Here is a 24617-nt window from a genome sequence, read left to right on the forward strand (position 1 = left end):
GGGAACCCATGGTACTAGAGCAAAGGCTGTGGGGATCCTGTAGCGAAGAAGCCAGGTGCCTCAGGAACCGGCGTGGTGCCTTCTCACGCTCCGTGTGTAGTGTCGGCTCACCCGAGGCTTAGTTTGCAATCCTGACTCTCCGCTGGGGTTGCCACTGGTTGGCAGCCAATTAGAGCCAAGCTCGTGCTCAGGGGTTAGGCTCCGCCAACATATGTACTCATCCAATCCCTCCGCCAATCCCCAAGCACTTATAAATTCACCATACACTCTCCTTGCAGTACTCTAATCATCCAGTCTCTACCCATGTACTCATAGAATGACCCAGACAAAGTTACATAACCGAGGTCTTCGCCACTGCCAGAGGTAACATGGTTGCGTGCACAGTCAACAGCACAATGTAATGTGGTAGGGCTAAGGGCCATCATGCATACATAATGAACACACAAACACAGTTAGATAGATATTGGAACTGGCTACGGGCATGTGCGCTTTGCCACTTTTTATTACCCTGGTCACATGTCCAGTGGCGTCTGTGCTGGATGTGTGTGAGGTGAGTGTAAGCCAGCCCTCAGGGAATGGTTGGTGCTGGAAACAACTATAACAGTGATTATCGATCACACACAGGGATTCAATCATAAAGGGTCCATGACTTGTGGCGCACTAAGGTAGGGATGACTGCAGTGCAGGCCGGAGGCAGCGGTCAGCAAGGGCCCACAGCCACATGGCGTTGACTTGAGCTGCACAGTTAGTGGCACCAGAAGCATTCAGCATGTGTGCAGCCTGCGATGATGCGTGGTCCAGGCGGGCCACATTGGGAGCAATGTCTTTGCCTAATGAATTCTGCCTTAATACGTGGCAGTAGGATAGGATAGGATAGGATAGGATAAGAGTTTATAAAGCTCTCGATTGCCGTGGCGTCTTGGCGCTGGTGTGTGTAAGGAGTCCAGAGATTTTCATCAGCTGCAGTTTGAGTGACAAAAAGTAGCGTCTTCAGGTTCTTCCTGAACAGCTTACTATTAGCTTGAAATCTCATGTCCAGAGGTAGTCTATTCCATAAATGAGCTGCCCCATTGGATAATGTCCTGCCTCCCCATCTGGCCCGCTTGACTCTAGACGTCTTGAGCAGACCTGACTTGTGGTACACTGAGTAAGTGGCACCTGAAGCACTCAGCGTGTGCACAGCCAGCGATGATGTGTGGTCCGGGCGGGCCGCACTGGGAGCAATGTCTTTTGCCTAATGAATTCTACCTTAGTATGGTTACATGGCAGTGACCTGTGGTGCACTGAGTTAGTGGCACCTGAAGCACTCAGCATGTGCATAGCCAGCGATGATGCATGGTCCGGGCGGGCCACACTGTTAGCAATGTCGGTTGCCTACTGGATTGCGTCATCTGCAATCGCGACTCGATCTGTGCCGCTGGGTTCGCAGGGGGCATGTGTCGAGGAGGCTGGCAGTCACAGCGGCGACCTCATGGCAGGGTGAGAGCCGCCGCTCTGGCAGGCGCGTTGGCCTTCTTAGAAGTGAACCACACCCAGAGCCCCGACCTATTTATTCACACTCCTACACTGGAGTGACATACATTGGACCAGCCCACTCCGCTTCTGCTTCCGCTTCCACTTACAGGGGGGACGACACAGCTACATGACTGAGATCTTCCCCACTGCCTGAGGTAACGTGGTTGCGTCCACTGTTCACAACACTACAAGCACCAGCAGTATATGTTCACATGGAGAGGTCTGTGCTCTGCATAGTGAGGTCTGTCCAGCACATCACCGCTACACTTAGCATTTTGTGCATTCTTATTCTTGGGTGACTTGCTTCCTTCACACACACTTGGTTCTCACCTCTCCCAACATTCAGGTATTGTATCGTTGAGGGGCCATGCCATTTCCGGAAGGTCCGCTGTCCTGTTCTGTGCTGCCTCTGTGATAGGAGGGGGTAGTGGTCCGGGGGGGAGGTCCTCGGGGTGGTGGTGGTGGCTGTTGTGGCCTTCTTGGGTGTCGGAGCTGCATGATCAGTAGCTCCATGACATGTGTTGGTCTTCCGATGTGGCTCTGAGCTGGGCTCCCTTTCATACTGTAGGTAGTCGTCCTGCTTTACACCAGTAAAAGGCTTATCGCCTGTTTTTGGATGGCATTGCAGATTTGGCTGGTCGTTAAAAATATCGGAAAGTAGTGTTTTCATGTTTTATTTTCACGGTAACACCTACTCTGCATATCATTAGCATTAGTTGTCGCTCTCATTCGTGGTGATGATTTTTGCGGAAGCTATCACTGAAAAACTGGCAATATCGGCAGTTTGCACCTGGTTGAGAATGGGATGATAATTTTTTCGCCAATTTTGCACCACTAAAATGTCGATAACTCAGAGATAAGTCCTTGAGAATACGCCCCATCGTTTTTTTTCCGTCCGGATTCACGCATCCAGCCGCTTAAAAAAATAAATAATGAATAATATTTTTTGGGCCCTGGGGGTTTTGTGGGATCCCCTGAGCAGGCCTAGGGGATCAGGGTGTTTATACCTTGTCCACTTTTCTTGTTTTTTCATCTTTTTTCTTGTGATTCGCATGTAGCTACAACAAAGTCCTAATAAACACAAGGGCTCATTTTAGAGTCACCCTATAACCCAACAGTGGGGACTTATCGCTGAGTTATCGGCACTTTAGCGCAGCAAAAGTGGCAAAAGAATTATCACCCCATTCTCAAGTCGGTGCACACTGCCACATTACCCACAGGCTGACGGTACCAACAGAGTGGACAATCAACATCCTTCCGCAGACAAAGCTGCTGGCTGTGCTGCACCTGTTGGCCTTCATTACTTTCTAACTAACAACTGCCAGAGTCTCAGAGCAAGCCATATTAAACTTCCTCACACGTCTTGGATGCATGTCAACAAAAGCAACTTAGGGCCCCTGTATCCGCACCACCCGCTCGTCCCAATTCGTAGTATTCCTGCACAACCAACCCCAACCCCAGCTGCTGCTTGACGCCTCTGTGCTCCAGATCCAAGATTGTAGTCACTGAAAAGAGGGTGCGCCAGGTCATGAAGTCTAGTAGTCAACAGTAGTGGAAAACCAGTACTTTATTAGAAAAACATGAACTGACAACACAAAAACATCAAATAACGAGTGACATTCCCATTGGGGAACATCGTCAGGGCAACTTGTAGATCGAAATAACTGTAGATCGTCCTGGTAATCCCAATACTCCGAATTCAGAAATCTGTTGGATAAATGAAGACAATGGCCAAGTGTTAATATGGTCACAAACGTAATATGGTAGAATGTATTGCACTTGGACAAACCGGAATGCTTACAGGTATGATCAATCCTGCACAAAATGACCGTAACAGAAGTTTGTGTGGTTGTAACCTTCGTGGGAAAAAAAAGGAACATTACAACCACACAAACTTCTGTTGCTGTCTCATTATTCAGGATTTATCATACCTGCAAGCATCACGGTTCATTTCAGCTTGATACACCTGCATGTTTACTTCACCCACACTGTGCAGGAACATCAGGAGACCAAGCAAGGTAACCACACCATAGCAGGCTTCCAGTACATGTTGGAGGCAATTGACTGCACGAATGTACTACTTGTGCCCCCTGCCAACACTGCATACAGTCACCGCAACAGAAACCACACGCATTCCAACAATGTGCAGGCAAAACTAGACCACCGAGGTCCATACACTAATTTCGTTGCAAACTTCTCTGAAAGTGTGCATGATTCCTATATCTTTCGCAAGCACCCCAGCCCTGGTCCCCAGATCCATCTGCCGCCCAGTGATGACTGCCCAACCCTGCGCACTCAGACCTCACTGCTCACCTGCCACCACCGGTGTGTCTCCAAGAGGGCCCACAATGTGCCGGAGCAACCTCCGCAGCCATCGCTGGATTCCGCAGCACAGGCCCCCAGCGCATCCTGCTGCACCGCGCCGAGGAGTCATGTCTGTACAGCCAGATGCCTTTGGGGTATACGCGGTCTAGCCAAGATCACAATTCAAATCGGGTCTTGATTGCCAGGATGGCATATCGAAGCCTACGCATCATCGCAGGCTGCAGACCAGCTCAGCTCTGGTGGCACGAACTCAGTGCAGCTCAAGGCATCGCCACGTGATGGGAAGCCTGTGTCGGCCAAAATGCCTTGGCTGCCACTAACTCTGTGCACCTCAAGTCATCGCCACATGGCTGGAGGCCTGTGTCAGCCAAAATGCCTCGTCTGCCACCAACTCTGTGCACCTCAAGTCATCGCCACGTTGCGGGAGGCCCATGTCAGCCAAAGTGCTTCGGCTGCCACCAACTCTGTGCACCTCAAGTCATGGGCCCGTTATGATTGAATATCGTGGTGCGGATGGCGTTATGTCACCTCTGGCAGTGGGGAATGTGATGTGATAGGTCCCTAGGCACTCAAGCATAACAAATAACCACACAGACACACCCAGATAGAGAGTGGAAATAGCGTTGAACACGTGAGCCCGGTCCTTTTTATTGGAAGGGTCACATGTCCTGTGAGGCCTGTGCTAGATGGGTGTGGTGTGGGTATAAACCAGCCCTGAGGGAGTGTCTGTGGCATGCTGACACCTAGACCTATGATCAGCAGATCACTACAGGGAAGTCCTGGGACATTGTAGTTAGAAATTAGCATTTAAAAAACCATTGAAATTTACTGAAAAAAACATAGGTTTCAGGCACATCATAGTTAGAAATTAGCATTTAAAAAACCTTTGAAATTCACTGAAAAAACCCTAGGTTTCAGGCACGTTATAGTTACAAATTAGCATTATAGTTAGTTGGACATTTCACTCGTACAAAGCCAGTGAAATTCGGCCCTTATAGTTAGCTGAGCTAACTATAACTTGCACCCCTGATGACGTCACATATTACATCATTCATGACATGGTCAGTGACATCACTGATGACATCTCAAATGACATCACTGATGACATCATCCACGTGATAATCCGATGCACCTCCCCATACCCTAATATAACCTTTCATGCACCCACTCTAAAATAAAGACTACCATTTTCGAAAATATAGACACACAAATACCACTTACTACATGCGCACTCACTGATTCCTAGGTCTACACACACACATCCACTCATTCACCCATATAGTCACTCATACATGCAGTCACTCATCAATACAGCACTATCATATGCACTCATTCACCTATACAGACACTCACACACCGCCACTCATCCATGGAGTTACTCACACACCGAGTCAGTCATGCAAAGAATCAATCACACTCCTATTTACTCACCTATACAGTTATACACACACCACCTCACTTATTCATACAGATACTAACACATACTTACTCTCTTTTATAATCACTGATACAAGCACACACTCATCCATGCAGTCACTCTCACAATCACTCACTCTCATACGTAGTCATTTATACACTCCAACACTCACATATACTGCCTTTCACATAAGCAGTTATTCACACGTATGCAACTGAGACATCCATTTGCTCACCAACACACCCATACACACACTCACCCACCCATACAGCCCTTCACACATGCAGGCTTGAACCCATGTACCCAGTGAATCACTCACTCACACATCTCTGCACAGAGTCACGCACTCCCCACCCACCCACACAGACACTCAGGCACCCATACAGATACTCAGACAACCAATCCATAACCCATATAGACACTCATGTGGCTACTCACCAACCCATGCAGCCGCTTACAAACCAACTAACAGAGTGATACAGACATTCACACAGTTTAGTCACTAACGCATGCATTCAGTAAGACACATTTAATCACTCACTTATACAGTCAGTCACGTATCTACTAAATCACCCATTCAGACACTCATACACCCACTCATTCTTCAATACAATTTGGCATATATATAAAACATATTTAAACTTTATAGAAACACACAGTCACTGGATGATTTCATCAGTGATGTCACTGACCATGTCATGAATGATGTAATATGTGATGTCATCAGCAGTGCATTGCAGGGCGTGAGTTATAGTTAGCACAGCTAACTATAACTGCTGAATTTCACTGGTTTTGTACAAGTGAAATGTCCAACTAACTATAACATGCCTGAAATCTATGTTTTTTCAGTGAAAAAAATAATATATATATATATATATGTATATGTACATATATATATATATATGTTATCCAAACCTTCGTTACTGTAACGAAAAAGGCGCTGACTCCGTATGTATATATATATATATATATATATATATATATATATATATATATATATATATATATATATATATATATATATTACCTACTGGTGGTCGCCAGTAGGTAGTTATAGTTAGGCCCTAGCTACCATAGGAAATCCGCAACATTCTATTGGGAATAACTTTGGCGCCGGTTGAGGAATTTGCGTGTAATTTTCCAAAATTTAGGCCAGCTCCGCTCCTTCCCTGGAAGTTCCGGGGAGATTCGTCATGCGGGGGCCGAGAAAAAAGGGGGGTCCCAAAACGTGTTTTCCCCATGTTAATTTCCATAGGACGAATAGACAAGGCTACAACCCGAACCGCTGAATGGAATTACACCAAACTTTGCAAAATTGTAGGGACTAGTATGCATAAGTGCCTTTTCTATATTTGGTGAAAATTGCTCCAGTGGTTTTTACGAAAATTAACTTTAAAAAAATTATATATCTATATGCGCGCTTACAGCGCTTACCGGTACGCGTACCGGGGAGCGCACCCGGCACGCCACGGGAGTGCGCGAGCGGAAAGCTGATTGGCTCTCGTGTGTCTGTCAACGTTCTAAACAGTCCAGAGAGTCCGCCATCTTGTGTCTCGGTTGAATCGAGACACAAGAGGTGAAAAAATAAAGGGGGAAATGATTAAAAGGGGGCAGGGTAGATACCCCCTGGCCCCCTAGGTTTTCTGAGGGGGACCTAGAAGGGCCCTGAAGGGCAAAAAAACGATTTTTTTTGTTTACATTTTCGCGGGGTAAGCGCTGGGTGCGTTCCCATATACGCCTCCCGGTACGCGTACCCTGAGCGCACCACGGGGAAAAACAGTGAAAAAAATTAGAGTTAAAAAATAATTTAGAGTGCTTAGAGGTAGGGTAGCTCTGAAAAGAGCTGTTGTGTTATGTGGGTGTTTTTTGTACCTACAAGTAGGTACCGATGCAGAGTCTAAAATTCAAGAGGAAGACTCTATTCCCCTCATCTGTAAAATGTACACCATCTCTCCTATAGATGCCTTACATGTTGTAACGCAAGTTGTTGTGGTATATAGAACACATACCATAGTCTCTGAGGAAAGCAGAAACAGATTTATTCACATGTTTCCTTGCTTTCTCAATCTGTGGACAAAATTGATTGGACTAGTTCCATTTTTGCCTTTGGCATATATTAGAATATACCAAGGCAGTTTTTGGAAAAAGTGACATCAATTGCCCAAAGATGTCCTTTAAAAGCATTTCCAGACCTACCCCAGTCAAAGTGCCCAGGTCATTTCCACCACAGTGCACAATCATGAGGTCAGGGTGTGGTAGATGCATAAAGGATTTTACCAATGGTATCAATTGGTGACATCTCAATCCTCTCTGGCCAATCCACATAATATCCACATTTGGTAAATCAAGGTTGGGAATACCTCTGTTTGCTGCATACTTTTCACTCCAGTGAACAAAGCTAAGACCCACAATCCAGACTTTTGGCATCTTGAAGGTAGATGTGGTTGTACTCAGATGGGCTGTGGGAATGAAATGGCAGTTTGAAAGTAGGAGTTATGAAAAAAAAGTGGTTGAGATTCAGTGCACTTGAAAAAGAAGAAATGATTGGTGGTTTCTTTTAATTCTCCACTGAAAATTAGGGTGCATGTTTTTGTTTTTTGAAAGAAGTAATTTTTATGGTTGAAAAAAAGTCATTGAAAGAAACATTGAACATGATTAGCTAGTATATTGAGAGGTCAAACACCCTTGCTGGATTCATTTGCAACACAGTATGATGAACTTTTCACCTGTGTGTTGAGGTAGGTGGGAGTTACCATGGTAACAGGCTTCATGAGCATTGGGGGATGGGTGAATATTATGTGAGTTTGAAATTGTTGAAATGTAGAACCATTTAAAATGTTAGTTTGGTTTTAAAATAGTTTGGGAAGAATTTTGATTCGTGATATGTGTGAAGAATTACAGGGAATCAGGGCCATTTGTGGTTGCAGTGTTTGATGTGCATTTCAGAGATTCTGCTTAAGAAAATTTGGTGTGTGTGACTGACGCTGTTCTAAATCTTCAAAAGCATTTTTAAAGGTGAGTAATGATTCATTTAATATAGATAGAGTGCTGTATGCACTATGGGGATGATTAAGAAGCATATTGGGCTTGTTTATTCTTGCATTGTGTCTCATGTTTCTACGTAATGTTGGCAAAAAAATGAATGGTGCATATTGGAATTGTATTTTGAAAATGAGTCAGGTTTCTTTCTTGTAATATAGTGATCATTTGAATGGGCTGTGCTTTGTGTGTAAAACGATTTACTATGCTACATGTTTTTTGGTAAAATGTAAGATGGTGAGAGATGGTGAGATGGTATGAGCACAAACACATATATTGCATGCAGAGACAGACATGGTAGATTACGTGTAACATTCTGGTCATGTGCCTAAGATCACACTGCGAGTCAAGCTAGATTTTAAATGAATCTGGGTGAATAATTTGCTTAGTTGATGTGTTTAAAAATATGGGAATACATGTATTCTTGAAGTCAGTTAGGCTTTAGGATATGTACTAGTAGAGAATCCTAGGCAGCATGTCTGTTAAGCTTCTTAGTTCATAAATAGGCTCTAGGCTGTGCAAAAAAGATTCAGGGTGTGCTGTTGAAATTAATAAGGAATGTTATGTCTTGCTTATATATATATGGTCTGTTTTTTTGCCAGTAGAGACAGTGAGATAGTATGAGCACAAACACACATATTGCATGCAGAGACAGACATGGTAGATTACATGTAACATCCTGGTCATATGCCTAAGATCACACTGTGAGTCAAGCTTGATTTTAAATGAATCTGGGTGAATAATGTGCTTAGTTGATGTGTTTAAAAATATGGGAATACATGTATTCTTGAAGTCAGTTAGGCTTTAGGATATGTACTAGTAGAGAATCTTAGGCAGCATGTTTGTTAGGCCTCTTACTTCAGAAATAGGCTCTAAGCTGTGCAATAAAGATCCAGGGTGTGCTGTTGAAATGAAAAAGGAATGTTATGTCATGCTTATATAAATATATGGTCTGTTTTTTCCCAGTAGAGACAGTTAGATAGTATTAGCACAAACACACATAGTGGAGGAGGAGACAGACATGGTAGATTACATGTAACATCCTGGTCATGTGCCTAAGATCACACTGTGAGTCAAGCTTCATTTTAAATGAATCTGAGTGAATAATTTGCTTAGTTGATGTGTTTAAAAATATGGGAATACATGTATTCTTGAAGTCAGTTAGCCTTTAGGATATGTACTAGTAGAGAATCTTAGGCAGCATGTCTGTTAGGCCTCTTAGTTCACAAATAGGCTCTAAGCTGTGCAGTAAAGATCCAGGGTGTGCTGTTAAAATTAATAAGGAATGTTATGGCTTGCTTATATATATATATGGTCTGTTTTTTGCCAGTAGAGACAGTGAGATAGTATGAGCACAAACACACATATTGCATGGAGAGACAGACATGGTAGATTACATGTAACATCCTGGTCATGTGCCTAAGATCACACTGTGAGTCAAGCTTGATTTGAAATGAATCTGGGTGAATAATGTGCTTAGTTGATGTGTTTAAAAATATGGAAATACATGTATTCTTGAAGTCAGTTAGGCTTTAGGATATGTACTAGTAGAGAATCTTAGGCAGCATGTCTGTTAGGCCTCTTACTTCAGAAATAGGCTCTAAACTGTGCAATAAAGATCCAGGGTGTGCTGTTGAAATGAAAAAGGAATGTTATGTCTTGCTTATATATATATATATATATATATATATTACCTACTGGCGGTCGCCAGTAGGTATATATAGTTAGGATTTTTTCTCTATGGGTTTTTTGAAAATTCTATGTCTAATAACTTTGGCGTTTGTGGACGGAATTGGCTGAAATTTTCAGGAAAATGGCACATTTTGTTTCTGAGCAGCCCTTGAAAATTTGGGGGGGGGTTCGTCCAGTGGGGGCCGAGAAAAAAGGGGGGTCCCAAAACGTGTTTTTAACATTGAGTTTTCCATAGGGCGGTTGGCCTCACTTTTAGCCCGAACGGCTGAATGGATTTGCACGAAACTTGGCAAAATTGTAGGGACTGGTAGCCCGATGTGCCTTTTGTAGGTCTCAATATATGTGCTCCAGTGGATTTTGAGAAATTAACGTTTAAAAAAAGATATATATCTGTAACAGCGGACCGGTTAGCGCTCTGGTTCGCGGACTTTTCGCGCAACGGAGCTTTGTGAAGCGAAGCTGATTGGTTCTCCGGCGTCTGTCAACATTCCAAACAGTCCGTAGCGGCCGCCATCTTGTCTCTCGGTAGGATCGAGAGACAAGAGGAGGTCAAAACAAAGGGGGAAATAACTATAAGGGGGCATAGTAGATCCTCGCTGACCCCCTAGGTTTGATGTGGAGGTTTTAAAAGGGCCCCGCGGGGCAAAAAAAAATAATAAAAATAATAATTGAACGGCTGAATGGATTTGCACGAAACTTGGCAAAATATTAGGGACTGGTAGCCCGATGTGCCTTTGCTAGGTCTCAATATATGTGCTCCAGTGGATTTTGAGAAATTAACGTTCAAAAAAAGATATATATCTGTAACAGCGCTCCGCTTCGCGTAACGGAGGTTTGCGAAGCTGATTGGTCATTCTGTCACTGGGCTATAGTTGGGCTACATCTGGCTGATATTTGGGCTACATTTGTTTTTTTGTGTGTCTGGCGGCCATCTTTGGGCTACATTGGGCTACATTGGGCTTCATTGGGCTACATTCGGCTAATTAGCAAATAGCTCATCGCAAACTAGGAATGGTAAAGAATCGCTATTTATTCCTTAAAGTTCGCTATTTAGGAAATGCAAATAACTTTGATGATACATATGGCGGTTCATCTCTAACAAGATAAGAAGCATAGGGATAGATTTATGATGACTGGCGCATCACCAGGGATGTGTTAGTCATTCTGTGCCGCTGTTCCGTCACCTATGGTGTGCTGCATTTACAATGCGGCGCATCATGGGGCAAAAACAGCACAGATGCGTGATGTATCTGTGCCGTAAAGGTGGCGCATTGCTGGAGTTGTATCGCAAGTGTGATGAAGCTCCAGCAAGGGTCGGGGGTGCCCCTGTCGCAGGGTTTCTGTTCTCACACAGAACTGTGGACAGAGGATTGGAACCTCGGCGAATTAGGGTGTCCCAAAACTCACGTTAGTAATCAAAAACTATTTAGCAAGCTAGGTACAGTGTCACATTGGATATAACAAACTCTCAATGTTTAGACAATCCAGAATATGAACTTATAGTACCTCAGGATACGTGGAACTCATGAACAGTCGGTCGTTATATATTTCTTAGAAACCAGAACATGGAGTTAAGAAGAACACATGTGTATTTGAAATGTTTATTTACTAATGCCGTCTTCTCAGGCGTAGTACCTTAGATAATAAAAGTACACATATTATCAGTAGCAAAATTACCAGCATAGTTACTAGTACATAAAAAGTGAATGGTGATAGTATGTTAACATGCTGTAAATGAATAAGAGTTAGCAACACTTATAAGCAGCCGCGGGCCGTGGAGGGAGTTACGGTGAGGCAGGGAGGCGGGGAGGGGGAGAAGCAGGGTGGAGAATACAAGTACACATATTATCAGTAGCAAAATTACCAGCATAGTTACTAGTACATAAAAAGCGAATGGTGACAGTATGTTAACATGCTGTAAATGAATAAGAGTTAGCAACACTTATAAGCAGCCGCGGGCCGTGGAGGGAGTTACGGTGGGGCAGGGAGGCGGGGAGGGGGAGGGGCAAGGTAGAGAGGGCTCCACCCTGCTTCTCCCCCTCCCCGCCTCCCTGCCCCATCGTAACTCCCTCCACGGCCCGCGGCTGCTTATATCTCACCCTCCCTAATACACATATTATATTATTTGCTAAGAAGGTCTCTTTGTGTTGGTTTAGGGCGTGTCCATACTTTAGTGTCTTAGATTTGAAGGAATCACATCAGCATACACCAGCTCTCTCTTCATGTGAACCGCATCAACTGTTGTGTATGTGTGTTCGGCAAAGCAATATAAAACCCGCCTCATGCCCAGAATTGGCAGAAGTTGCACTTATGTTATGAGTATGAAGTCGTGGAGATCAGACCTCATAACAATTCTGTATCGTGTTGTTCTTGAAACTTTAGCACTCGCTGTACAGATATAGTTTAACAAGTAAAGCAGATAGTAGACCAATAACATATTATTCTCATGTAAACCACGATGAACTACTAGGTGGAAAGCTAAAGCAACAACTAAGTGTCGTGTGCAGAAGTTGCAAAAAAGGAAAAATGGCGTTTAAACCGGTAATGAGCCCATGCTAACTTAACACGGTGTAAAGATATCCAGGACCTAGATGACACCTCCTCATGATCCGGAAACGAACTGAATAAGATAATAGAAGTGCCATCTCATGAGAGCAGATTGCAAGTTTATATGTGGACGGTCCGCAAGGTAAAGCATTAAAAACTAGGAAAATTCAATGCTAAAGAAAAATAAAACAGCCAAGTACTTTATCGAGTCTTAAGCCAATAGGCAAGGTAAATAATAAAAACTTGACAAATAAGTCAATGAATTGTCAATGAAATGCTAGTACTCAGCATATCAAACATGAAAAAGGTCTATGACATAACTGTGTATGCAAAATAAGCTGCAACAGCCTCCAATAGGAAGTCACCGTCTTCATCCGAAAACAGTTCAGCCATCCAATTTAAAAGCGGAAAAGAACATACGTGCTCTCCCAGCACCGGATCCTCTATCACCATCAGAGGACAGCTCGGTGGGTTTTCAAGAAAGCTGTGTTCCAAGAAAGACTGTGCTGCCGCCAGTAAATTCCAGGGACCAAGTAGTCCATGCATCAATGCCACAGCCATAATCCTTTCGCCAGGACAAATCAACTCGTGAGTAATGATAGGAGTCATCAGCTGATTAAAGTCGACGTCAGGAGAAACCGGTCCGCAGAGACACAAATCAATGGCCCAATCGAAATCACAGGTCAGGCAGTGAAATACAGGCTGGACACAGGTGAAGTAGGAGAACCGAAAAGATAATCCATATGCCGTGCTTAATATCGCCAACGGCATTGTGCCATAATATTCTAGCATGCGATTGCGGAACAGTGTCAGCAGCTGCAGGGTCGGAGGTTGCATAGGAGGGACATCCATATTTAAAAATGTAAAAAAGCACAAGAGCGTCCGCTGGTAATGCAAGTAAAAATGCAATCCACGAACCAGAGTGGAGAAAATGGAATGAAAGGGAGCAGGGATGACTCCAAAGATTTTCTCAAATGAAGTCACGAGACCACTGGTAACAACTTTAAAAAAGTGTGCCAGGGATTTTGTGGAGGATGCGTTAAAGATAGTCGGAAACATGTTGCTGAAATTGAAAGGCAAACCTGTGTACGGGTGTTCGCTATGTGAAGTACGAAAGTTTCACGGGCCGAACTCAAGGCCACCTCTCTCTGAGACAAAAGAGCTCTTATTCTTGTCATGCCGTTGAAACGTGTCCCAAGGTTGGTATTTGTGGCCAGATTGAAAACTCCCTATGTTCATGTGTGGGAGGAAATAGAACATTTCTGCAGCAAATAACCCGTTCACTTACTGTTACGATAAAAGGAATACTTTTAATTAACTCAGAACAATCTTCATTATTGAGCATCAAATAACTACCATTTTCCAACAACTTGAACGTGGGGATGATAGCAGGAACTGGCGTGCCTTGCAACACGCAAGCCATATTTGGTCGGTGTTTGTTGCATGAATCGTGTAACTGTATGTGCCTACACATTAGTGAATGATCTGGCGTCTCAGTGCATTCCTCTCCATTCAGATAAACTTCTTGATCATCTTTGAAACATCTGTATGTGTATGGAAGCGACCAGACCTCATGAACAAAAGCACTACCTAAAGGTTCATAAAGACCTATTGGTATATATTTCATACAATTTGAAAACTTATATAAAGCAAAAGGCAGCGTTATTAAACCGTGGATAAGGCATGTTGCCAAAAAACCCGCAATCCTCTGCTGATGATGTCACTGAGCATGTCATGAATGATGTAATATGTGACATCATCAGTAGTGGATTATGGGTAATAGTATCTCTAGTTTACTCCCCTATAGCTGTCTTTCTTTTAACATAAGTGTGTGTTTCCTTCCCTTATACTTACTGTTTTTGGTTCGCTTCCAGTTCGCGTACCAGCGAGCGAACTAGGAAGCGAACTAAGAGAAATAGAGGTTGGCACAGTTCCAAATATTGTACCAATTTTTTAATAACGGGGAGGTAGTTCTGAAAAGAACTTTTTTTTTTATTTTTCTGAACATTTTTTTACTGTTTTTGAATTTTTCGGAACAGTTTTATATTTTTTTGGGTTTTTCTTGGAGGGGGCAATGAAAACGATTCATTGTAAAGGGCTCAACAGGAGCAACAAAACAAAAAAAAGAAGTATTTATTATTTTGGGCGTTTCGGACAAACTTGCATATGATAGTCAATAGCTCTGTTGATCAGAGTGATGCTTCTTTCTCCGTAGGAAATGAATCCATCGCAAAATACGCAGGTGTGTTTTACTTCACCAAATCTCATTTGTATATTTGGCACCATCTCCCTGCCCTCTGGTCCCGTTACTTCCGGTACAACAGATCTTCTGGCCATAATAGGGAGATTATCTAGGTCGTTCCGAAACTGTGCAGCACTGTAGTTGTTAGGATGCCACCTAGTCATATGGCGATGCATTGTGTAGTTTCCGAAACTGTATTTTTTGTCGGTCCCTCTGGACAGTCTATCTTGACATATAAGGCAAGTTACGTATCTTGCATTTACTTTTTTCTGACCTTTGGGAATTTTAAAAAATTGCCAAATGAAGTTTTCTTTCCGGTGAGACGTCTTGGGCTGCTCAGGCAAAAACTGCCTCTCTTCGTGCTCGTCCTCCTGTTCCTCTTCTTCTTCTTCTTGTTGAATTACAACTTGAGCAGGTGGTCCACTCTTCCTTGGATGTGGTGGAGGTGGTGGGGAAGCACCAGCTGAAGCTACTAAAGAAGCCATTGCTCAGTGATCACAAAGGGTCTTTCTCTCACAATGATGAAAGTCAGAGTGAGGAAAGAAGGAGGGATTTTCATCATTTGGGAAAAACAAGAGTTCTCAACCAATCAAAAGTGTTCATTTTAGATTATATGACCTAGTCTTACATCATTAGGAAACCAAAAGTGAAATGAACCAATGAAAAGTGTTATTACCAAGTCACATGACTTGCTGTGTTTACGTTAAGCGCTTTGCAGGGCCTCCCTGTTTGCTTCCAGAAACCTGCGCTTTGGCACTCGCTTCGCGTACCAGTTCGCTAACGTAGCACGTCATATGACGTATCAAGCGACAACGTGGAACGTCATGCGGACGGGAGGCGTCACGATGTTGTTTTCTAACGCGGCACTTGCGGTAAAGAAACGTTTACCGGCTCGCGGTCTATTTCGCGGCATCAAGGTCAGCTAACGGGAAGCTTCCCGATTCGCGAAGCGGGAACGAAGAAAAAAAAATATTTAAAAAAAAAATTATTCATAAACATATAAAATATATTTTTGTATTTAAAGAAGAATACATTTTACAGCTACAGATATTAGCTGTTAAAAAACCAATGAAATTCACAGAAAAAACCATAGGTTATAGACCATATATAGTTAGGAATTAGCATTTACAAAACCTTGAAAATTCACTGAAAAAACCATAGGTTATAGACCATATATAGTTAGGAAATAGCATTTAGAAAACCTTATTTTACTCACACAAAACCATTGAAATTCCATATATAGTTAGTTGCACTAACTATATATCGCGCACCTGCAATCCACTGCTGATGATGTCACATATTACATCATTCATGACATGGTCAGAGACATCACTGATGACATCACTGATGACATCTCAAATGACATCACTGATGACATGACTGATAACAACATCCAGTGATTTTTTGTTTCTGTAAAGTTTAAATATGTCTTACATATTGAAGAATGAGTGGATGTGTAAGTGTCTGGACGAAGGATTTAGTAGGTGCATGACTGACTGTATGACTGAGTGATTAAATGTGTCTCACTGAGTGCATGGGTTAGTGACTAAACTGTCTTAATTTGTGCATCATTATGTCTGTTGTTCTGTAAACTGCTGCATGTGTTGATCAGTAGCTATATGAGTAACTATATGGGTTATTGATTGATTGCCCAAGTATTTGTATGGGAGACTGAGTGTGTGTGTGGCTGGCTGGGAGGTGTGTGACTCTGTGCAGATCAATGTGTACTTGTATCAATGATTGTATAAGAAGGTAAGTATGTGTTAGTATATGTTTGAAAATGTAAGGTGCTCTATGTTTAACTGTATAGACAAGAAAATGGAAGTGTCATTGATTCTTTACAGGACTGACTAGGTGTGTGAGTAACTCCATGGATGAGTGGCAGACTGTGAGTGTCTGTATAGGTGTATGAGTGCATATGATAGTGTTGTAAAGATGAGTGATTGTATGTATGAATGATTGTATGGGTGAATGAGTGAAGGTGTGTGTAGACGTAGGAATCAGTGAGTGCGTATGTAGTAACTAGTATTGGTGTGTCAATGGTTTCAAAAATTATACTCTGTATTTAACACTGGGTGAAACAGAGGTTATATTAAAATGTGAGGAGATGCATTGTATTGTCACATGAATGATATCATCAGTGATGTGGTCATTGATGTCAAATGAGATGTCATCAGTGATGTCATCAGTGATGTCATTTGAGATGTCATCAGTGATGTCATCAGTGATGTCACTGACCATGTCATGAATGATGTAATATGTGACATCATCAGCAGTGGATTGCAGTAGTGCAACTAACTATATATGGAATTTCAATGGTTTTGTGTGAGTAAAATAAGGTTTTCTAAATGCTATTTCCTAACTATATATGGTCTATAACCTATGGTTTTTTCAGTGAATATATATATATATGGTCTGTTTTTTCCCAGTAGAGACAGTTAGATAGTATGAGCACAAACACACATAGTGGAGGCAGAGACAGACATGGTAGATTACATGTAACATCCTGGTCATGTGCCTAAGATCACACCGTGAGTCAAGCTTGATTTTAAATGAATCTGGATGAATAATTTGCTTAGTTGATGTGTTTAAAAATATGGGAATACATGTATTCTTGAAGTCAGTTAGGCTTTAGGATATGTACTAGTAGAGAATCTAAGGCAGCATGTCTGTTAGGCCTCTTACTTCACAAATAGGCTCTAAGCTGTGCAATAAAGATCCAGGGTGTGCTGTTGAAATGAAAAAGGAATGTTATGTCTTGCTTATATATATATGGTCTGTTTTTGCACACCCTGGAGATGGGGTAGGCACAGAGTGAGATGAGACACGAGCAAACAGACAAATGACACATACAAAGAGAGAGAGATGGGGCAGGCACAGAGTGAGATGACACACAGGCTCAGAGTGAGGTGAGACACAGGCACACAGTACCCTTTATGCTTAGAGTTGTAAACTGTGAGCAGACACAGGTGACATTATTGAAAAATTTGAAAATATAATTCCAGTGTGATCCTTGTCAAAAATGTTAAAGCCATACTTTTTACCATAAAACATTTACCAGAGTGAGATGAGACACACACAAACAGACAAATGACACACACAAAGAGAGAGATGGGGCAGGCACAGTGTGAGATGATAAACAGGCACAGAGTTAGATGAGACACAGGCTCAGAGTGAGATGAGACACAGGGACAGAGTGAGATGAGGCACAGGTATAGAGTGAGATGAGACACGCAAAGAGAGAAATGACACACACAAAGAGAGAGATGGGGCAGGCACAGACTGAGATGAGACACAGGCACAGAGTGAGATGAGACACAGGCACAGAATGAAATGAGACACTGGCACAGAGTGACATGAGACACAGGCACAGAGTAAGAAGGTGCAGGCAGAGAGTGAGATTAATAATGAAACTGTACTGCACTGTTGTAGTGACACTGTTGCTGTGGTATAAACTTACTTATGTTGTAAACTAGTGTTTATATTGTTTACTTATTGTAATTGCTATGTAGTATGTTTGTAGAGGTCTATAATATGTTATTTTTTCTTTACCACAGATTGTAATCATCTATAAAAAGATAAAAGAATATGCCGACGAAGGAAAGACGACAAAAAGTTTATAAACATGATTTATGGTCCAAGAAAAATCAATTAGAAGATTCATCCAAAACACAATCTTCAGTGAAAAAAAAAAGAATGCTCCTGGAAAGCAAACAAAGGAGTTTTTAAGGAAATTAATGAAATGTAAAAAAAAAAAGATGTTCTTTCAAAGAAAAATAAAACATCTGTAAATACAAACAAAAAACTGTGCCCCTCAAAAAATATTAGACCTGTAGAAGGAGATGATATTCTCTATAGCAATAGACGGAGAAATCAATTTATTGACATTCATAGATGAATGTTTTATAACAGAATTGTTTTAAATTTATTAAAAAATGTAAAGATGTATCAAAAGAAGAGTGCTTTTTACAAGAAAACAAAAAAGCATAGTGAAGATTGTCAGGCATTGAAAGTGAAAAATAAATTATATGATTTAGTAATCAATAGAATTTGTACACTAGATAAGGTAATCAATGTTTTCAAATCAAAATGTAAGTGGAAAAGAGTAATTAATCGGTCTAATTTTTGTGATGTTTTTTCTGGCGAATGGAAGCATAGTTCAAGTTGTGAGCCATTTTTTAATGAAGAAAGTTACTTTCAGGATAATGATTTGGTGCATGCAGTTGACACCAGTGGTCGAGCATATGAGGTGAAGGACGGTTGTCCGGTTGAAAAAGAAAAAATTGTGCCTAGAAATGCAGAAGAGGTGTTAGCTGATGAAGTTTTAGGGAGATGTCCTAAGGCTCCAGTGTATACTTGGAATTGTAGTAGTATTTGTAGTGTGCGACAGGATCCAATTGATTTGTTTCTGAATTTCTTACGGACATATACTAGGAAAAGTCTAAAACAAAAGATGAAGATTTTGCAAGAGTTAGATCCTTGTAGAGTGAGAGAAGAAACAGGTGTGCATGGGCATTCACTGGCTTGTCTTTCAAGAAAAGTATGTCAGAGTGTTTTTCACCATTTTAGGATGTTAGCAGTGCATCATAATAAAGTGAGGAAATTTGTGAGAAGGTTTTATTATGCAAAAAGTCCAGCACTTAAGCTAAAACAGTTAAACAGTGCTCTTTTGCATGGAACTGAATTAGATGTGAAGAACATTTGTCAAGAAATTGAGTTTTGTTACTTTGGTGAAAAAGAGGACAGTGCAGAAACTGATACAGTAATAGAAGGTAATGTGGAAGAGAATGTACAGATTTCAAGTACAGAAAATTTTGAACATGAAATTACAAAGTTTAAGGTCAATTCAAGTGAAAGGCCTACTTTTTCTTGTGTGTGTTGTCGACAAACTCATTATAAGAATCAGACTAGATTAGTTGATTTATATGTAAAAAGTGAAATGGAAAATAATGATGAGTGGAAGGATTTTGCAACGTATTTGTTGGTAGAAAATTGTTTTGATTTGGGTTCTGATCAACGTATTTGTAAATATTGTTGTAATAAATTAAATGAAAACAGAATGCCTGCTAGAGCTGTTCATAACAATCTGGAGTTGGTAGACATTCCATCTGAATTGATGGATTTAAATACCTATGAGTCTATTCTGATTCAATGTGTGCATCCTTTTCAGGCTATTGTTCGCATGGAGCCTAAGACAGGGAAATTGCCTCCTTCAGATTTACAGAGAGGATTAAAGGGAAGAGTTGTTTATTTGCCTCTAGATTTTAAGAAAAATATTGATACAATTGGTGTCGAAAAAGTAGAAGAGGAACCTCTGGTTATTCTAGTTAATGGTGTTCCAACAAAGAGTAAGAAAATCTGGCAAGAATTAGTGGATGTTAGGAAAGTCAAAAAGGCAAGGTTGTATTTGGTAAAAAAATAATCACTACTACAAAAATGTATATGTTGGAGAAGAGGAAACAACTGTAGAAGAGGACAGTGATTTCTCAGCTGGACAAATTGAAAAAGTTGATGTCTCTAGAAGTGAAGAAATTTATGAACATTATAGTGTTCATCCATTGCATTCCAAAGAAGTAATGGGGAATGCTATTGACTTGTTTCACATGAAAGAAGCAAAAGGAAGTCCCCTTAGTGTATGGGAAGAAAGTTTGGAAGCTCGTTGTTTTCCACAGTTATTTCCAACAGGTCAAGGTGGACGATATGACGACCGACCTGTTCAAATTCCTGCATCTGAATACCGGACTTTAAGATTATATGCAGAAGATCCAAGGTTTCGTCAATGCATTCCATATTTGTTTCATCTACTATTTGAGAGTGACTTGTTTGGACTTTCTTATGCAGTGAACCATATACTGAAAAGTGGAGTACATCTGCAAAATGTTTCGGCAAGGGACTTTATGGATAAAGTCAATCTGCAAGACAGTGTTTTGGAATCGCAGCTAATTAATCTCATGGCATGTCAGCGTGGTACTAACGAGTATTGGTACCGTCGTCATGGGGAATTAAAATGTATGTCAAGAAACTTAGGAACTCCTAAATGGTTCCTCACTCTTAGCTGTGCTGAGTATGCTTGGGAAGACTTACTTCAATTTCTACGAGAGGCAAATGCAAACATTGAAAATATTGAATACAAGACACCTGGAGAACTGTGCTCTTTGGATCCAGTTAATGTATGCAGGTATTTCAATCATAGGTTTGAAGCTATGATGTCTTTCATCACAAACAAAAAAAATCCTCCGCTTGGAGAGGTTTTGGATTTCTTTTGGAGAAAGGAGTATCAAGCAAGAGGTGCTCCTCACATACATATGCTGTCATGGATCAAAGATGCACCCAAATTTGGAACAGATTTGGATGACACGGTGATGAGTTTCATTGAACAGTATTCTACATGTGCTGTTCCAAAAAGTACAGAAGAAAACAATTTAAGACATCAAGTTTTACGCTTTCAAACCCATCGTTGCGGAAAATACTGTCGTCGAAAATACAAATCCAAGGACAAGTTCTACACAAAATGTCATTTTGCATTTCCACGTCCAGTAACATCGAAAGGAAGAGTGAACAATTTTATGTCTTCTCTGCGACATACTGTGACAAGAAAATCACCGAAAAATACATACAACCTAAGAAGAAATGAAGAGTCGAAATACATAAATGACTACAACCCAGTCATTTTATCCATGTGGAATACTAACATGGATATTCAATATGTTGCTGACAACTCTATTGCTGTGGCTCGATATGTGACGTCTTACATCACAAAATCAGAAAAGACGGAACTGAAGGAAATGTGGGAGGAAATTTCACATGAAAAGAGTCTAAGTAAGAAATTATACAGTTACAGTCTGAAGATGTTGTCGCATCGAGAAATTGGAGCATATGAATGTTCTGATCGGTTATCATCAGCAAGTCTATATGACAAATCTAGAACAATCATTTGGGTGAGTCTAGGTCTTGCTGCAACACGAAACCGAGTTTTGAAATCTGTACAAGAAATAGAGTATTTGGCAGAGAAAGAACCAAACAGTACAGATATTTTGAAGACAAACATGTTGGATACATACTATCCAAATAGAAGTAGTCATCTTGAGAACGTTTGTCTCTATGAAGTTCTGCAAACCTATACTTTTAAGAGGAACATCACAGAAGATATCAATAAAGGTGTATATGCTGTAATTGGATGTGAAGGATGTCTGGTGAAACAAAGAAAAGGCCATTTGATTAATCATCGAAAATTGAGTTGTGAATCTCCTGACAAAAGGGAATTTTACTATTTAGCTCTTTTGCAACTCTTTAAGCCATGGCGTTCAATGCAACCAAGGATACCATAGAATGTCCTGTTTTTTCAAATTATCTGAAAATGTTGAACGAGGAAATACAGCAAGAAGCTACAATTGCAGCAGAGATTGCTAGAGACAGTTCTCAAGACAGTCAGAGTTCTGCTTCATTGAGTCAGGATCCACTAGGAGGACCAATTATCCAAAATGAAGCTGCAACTGCCATGGATGAAGTGGAAAGAGCCATGGAACAAGCTCAGGAGGATGTAGTTAACTTAGAATATTTGGAAAAAGAACTAAACGTTGAGCAGAGACAAATATATGACGAAGTCACAGAACAGATTGAGCATGGTTTATGTCATGAGAAAAAAGAGTGCTCATGTACATCATTTATACCTGTCCGACTGTATGGAGTGAAGAAGCAGGAACTGGAAAAAGTTTTCTGATTAAAGCAATTGCAACTTATCTGCAGAAATGAACGGAGTCATCGCTGTCTTGTGTTGTTACAGCTCCAACTGGGTTGGCAGCACATAACATTAAAGGGATTACTTTACATTACATTTATTGATGCTGCCAGTAGAGCATGATAATAAATTACAATACCACAAGCTATCTGGAGAAGCTTGTTGTGAAGTTTCAAGAGTCCTAAAGAAAATGAAACTTCTTATCATTGATGAGGTAAGCATGGTATCAAATGTAATGCTTGCTTTTGTGCATTTAAGAATGCAGGAAATTCTTAAAACAGAGTATGATGTGTTATTTGGAGGCAAACACATCATTGTTTTTGGAGATCTACTGCAGCTAACTCCAGTGGAAGGACAACCAGTGTTTAAAATGCTTGCGCATGAAGATACCTGGAAGTGCTTAGGAAGCATTGGAAATGTTAACATATGGTTAAATTTAAAAAATGCAGAACTGCCTCAAAATATGCGACAGGCAAAGGATGAAGATTATAAAAATATTCTACAAGATGTAAGAATTGGAAAAGTAAGTGAGCATGTCAAAGAAGCTTTAGATGCACGATTAATTTCAAATTTGTTTCCAAACAAAAACATTCTTCCAGAGAATATTTCTAAGAAAATTCCTGAAAACAAATCTGTCATATGCGTGATGCCAACTCTGCAAGAATGTTCAATCTTCAAGAACAAAATTTTAAAGTTAGAAAATCAAGAGATTGTGAAAGTGGAAGCTATTGATAAAATAGAGCATGAAGGAGCAACTATTATTTTGTCAGAAAAGTTGAAATCAAAACTGGATTCTTTAGAGAAGAAAATATCTAAAACTGCTGGTTTGGAAAAGACTCTGTATGCATCTTTAAATTGTCGTATAATTTTACGACGGAATTTACATGTGGAAAAAGGTTTAATAAATGGAGCAATGGGTCATGTTGTTGATTTTGTGAATTACCAAAATAGAGATGGAATTGAATTTATAAAAATTAAATTTGATGGTATTGAAGAAGTACAACAAATCAGTCGTTGTTCTGCTCGATTTTTGCTTGTGAAAGATTTATATGTCCGCCGAAAACAGTTTCCTGTTTCTTTGGCATATGCGGTGACTATTCATAAATCTCAAGGTTTAAGTGTAGATAGTGCTTTGGTGAATATTGGAAGTTCTGTGTTCAAGGAGGGTATGACATATGTTGCTTTATCTCGAGTCAGAACTTTAGCTGGATTGTACTTGATTGATTTCGATGAGACAAAGATTAGTGTAGATCTAAATTGTGTAAAAGAATATAATAGGTTAAGAAGAGAGTATGCTCCAAATTTACCTCAATATCCTCTATTTGAAAAGTGTGTAGTAGGCCGAAAAAGAAGAAATGAGAAAAATTGTAGTGAAGTTGTAGCAAAAAGAAAAAAAGTAGATGAACCAGTAATTGTAAGCAGAAAGGAAAAGGATTCAGTTAAAGATGTTGTTGGATTTCAGTTTGAAAACAGTTCTGGTGTCAACTGCTATGCTAATGTAGTGGTTAATGTTTTTTTTTTCTCCAAACTGTACAAGAACAGATTGTTGAAAATCGTGATCAAAGATTTTGTTGTTTGTTGAGTTCTGTTTTTGAGAAATGTGCAGTGATAGAACAAAAATACAAAGTGTTTCTGAAATTCAAAATGTTTTAGACATATGTTCTGGTCTAAATCAATTTTCACAGAATATTCAGCAAGATTGTCAGGAGTTTCTAATGTATATGCTTGTTGTATTGCAAGATGAAGGTGTAGATGTAGAAAATCTTTTTGGCCTTTCTTATAAATGGCAGCATAACTGCGACAATTGCTCCTTTTCAAGTACTACTACAATAGACACTGAAAGATTTATATATTTGACTTTACCAGACTGCAAATCAGTGTCTTTTAATAATCTAGTTAGAGAAGCAAATCAAAACATGGTCTGTACTCAATGTAAATCTGCAATGCTATCAACATTATTTAAACAAAGATATGGACAGTATGTAATTTTAATGTTCCAACAATGTAGACCTGATGGAACTAAATTGACAACTTTAATGAAAAATGTTGTGGCTTCTCAATTATCAATTTCAGGAAGAACCTTTGCAAATGCAGCAATTATT

Source organism: Lissotriton helveticus, chromosome 3_1 (genome assembly GCF_964261635.1).
Source record: "Lissotriton helveticus chromosome 3_1, aLisHel1.1, whole genome shotgun sequence".
Taxonomy (NCBI): domain Eukaryota; kingdom Metazoa; phylum Chordata; class Amphibia; order Caudata; family Salamandridae; genus Lissotriton; species Lissotriton helveticus.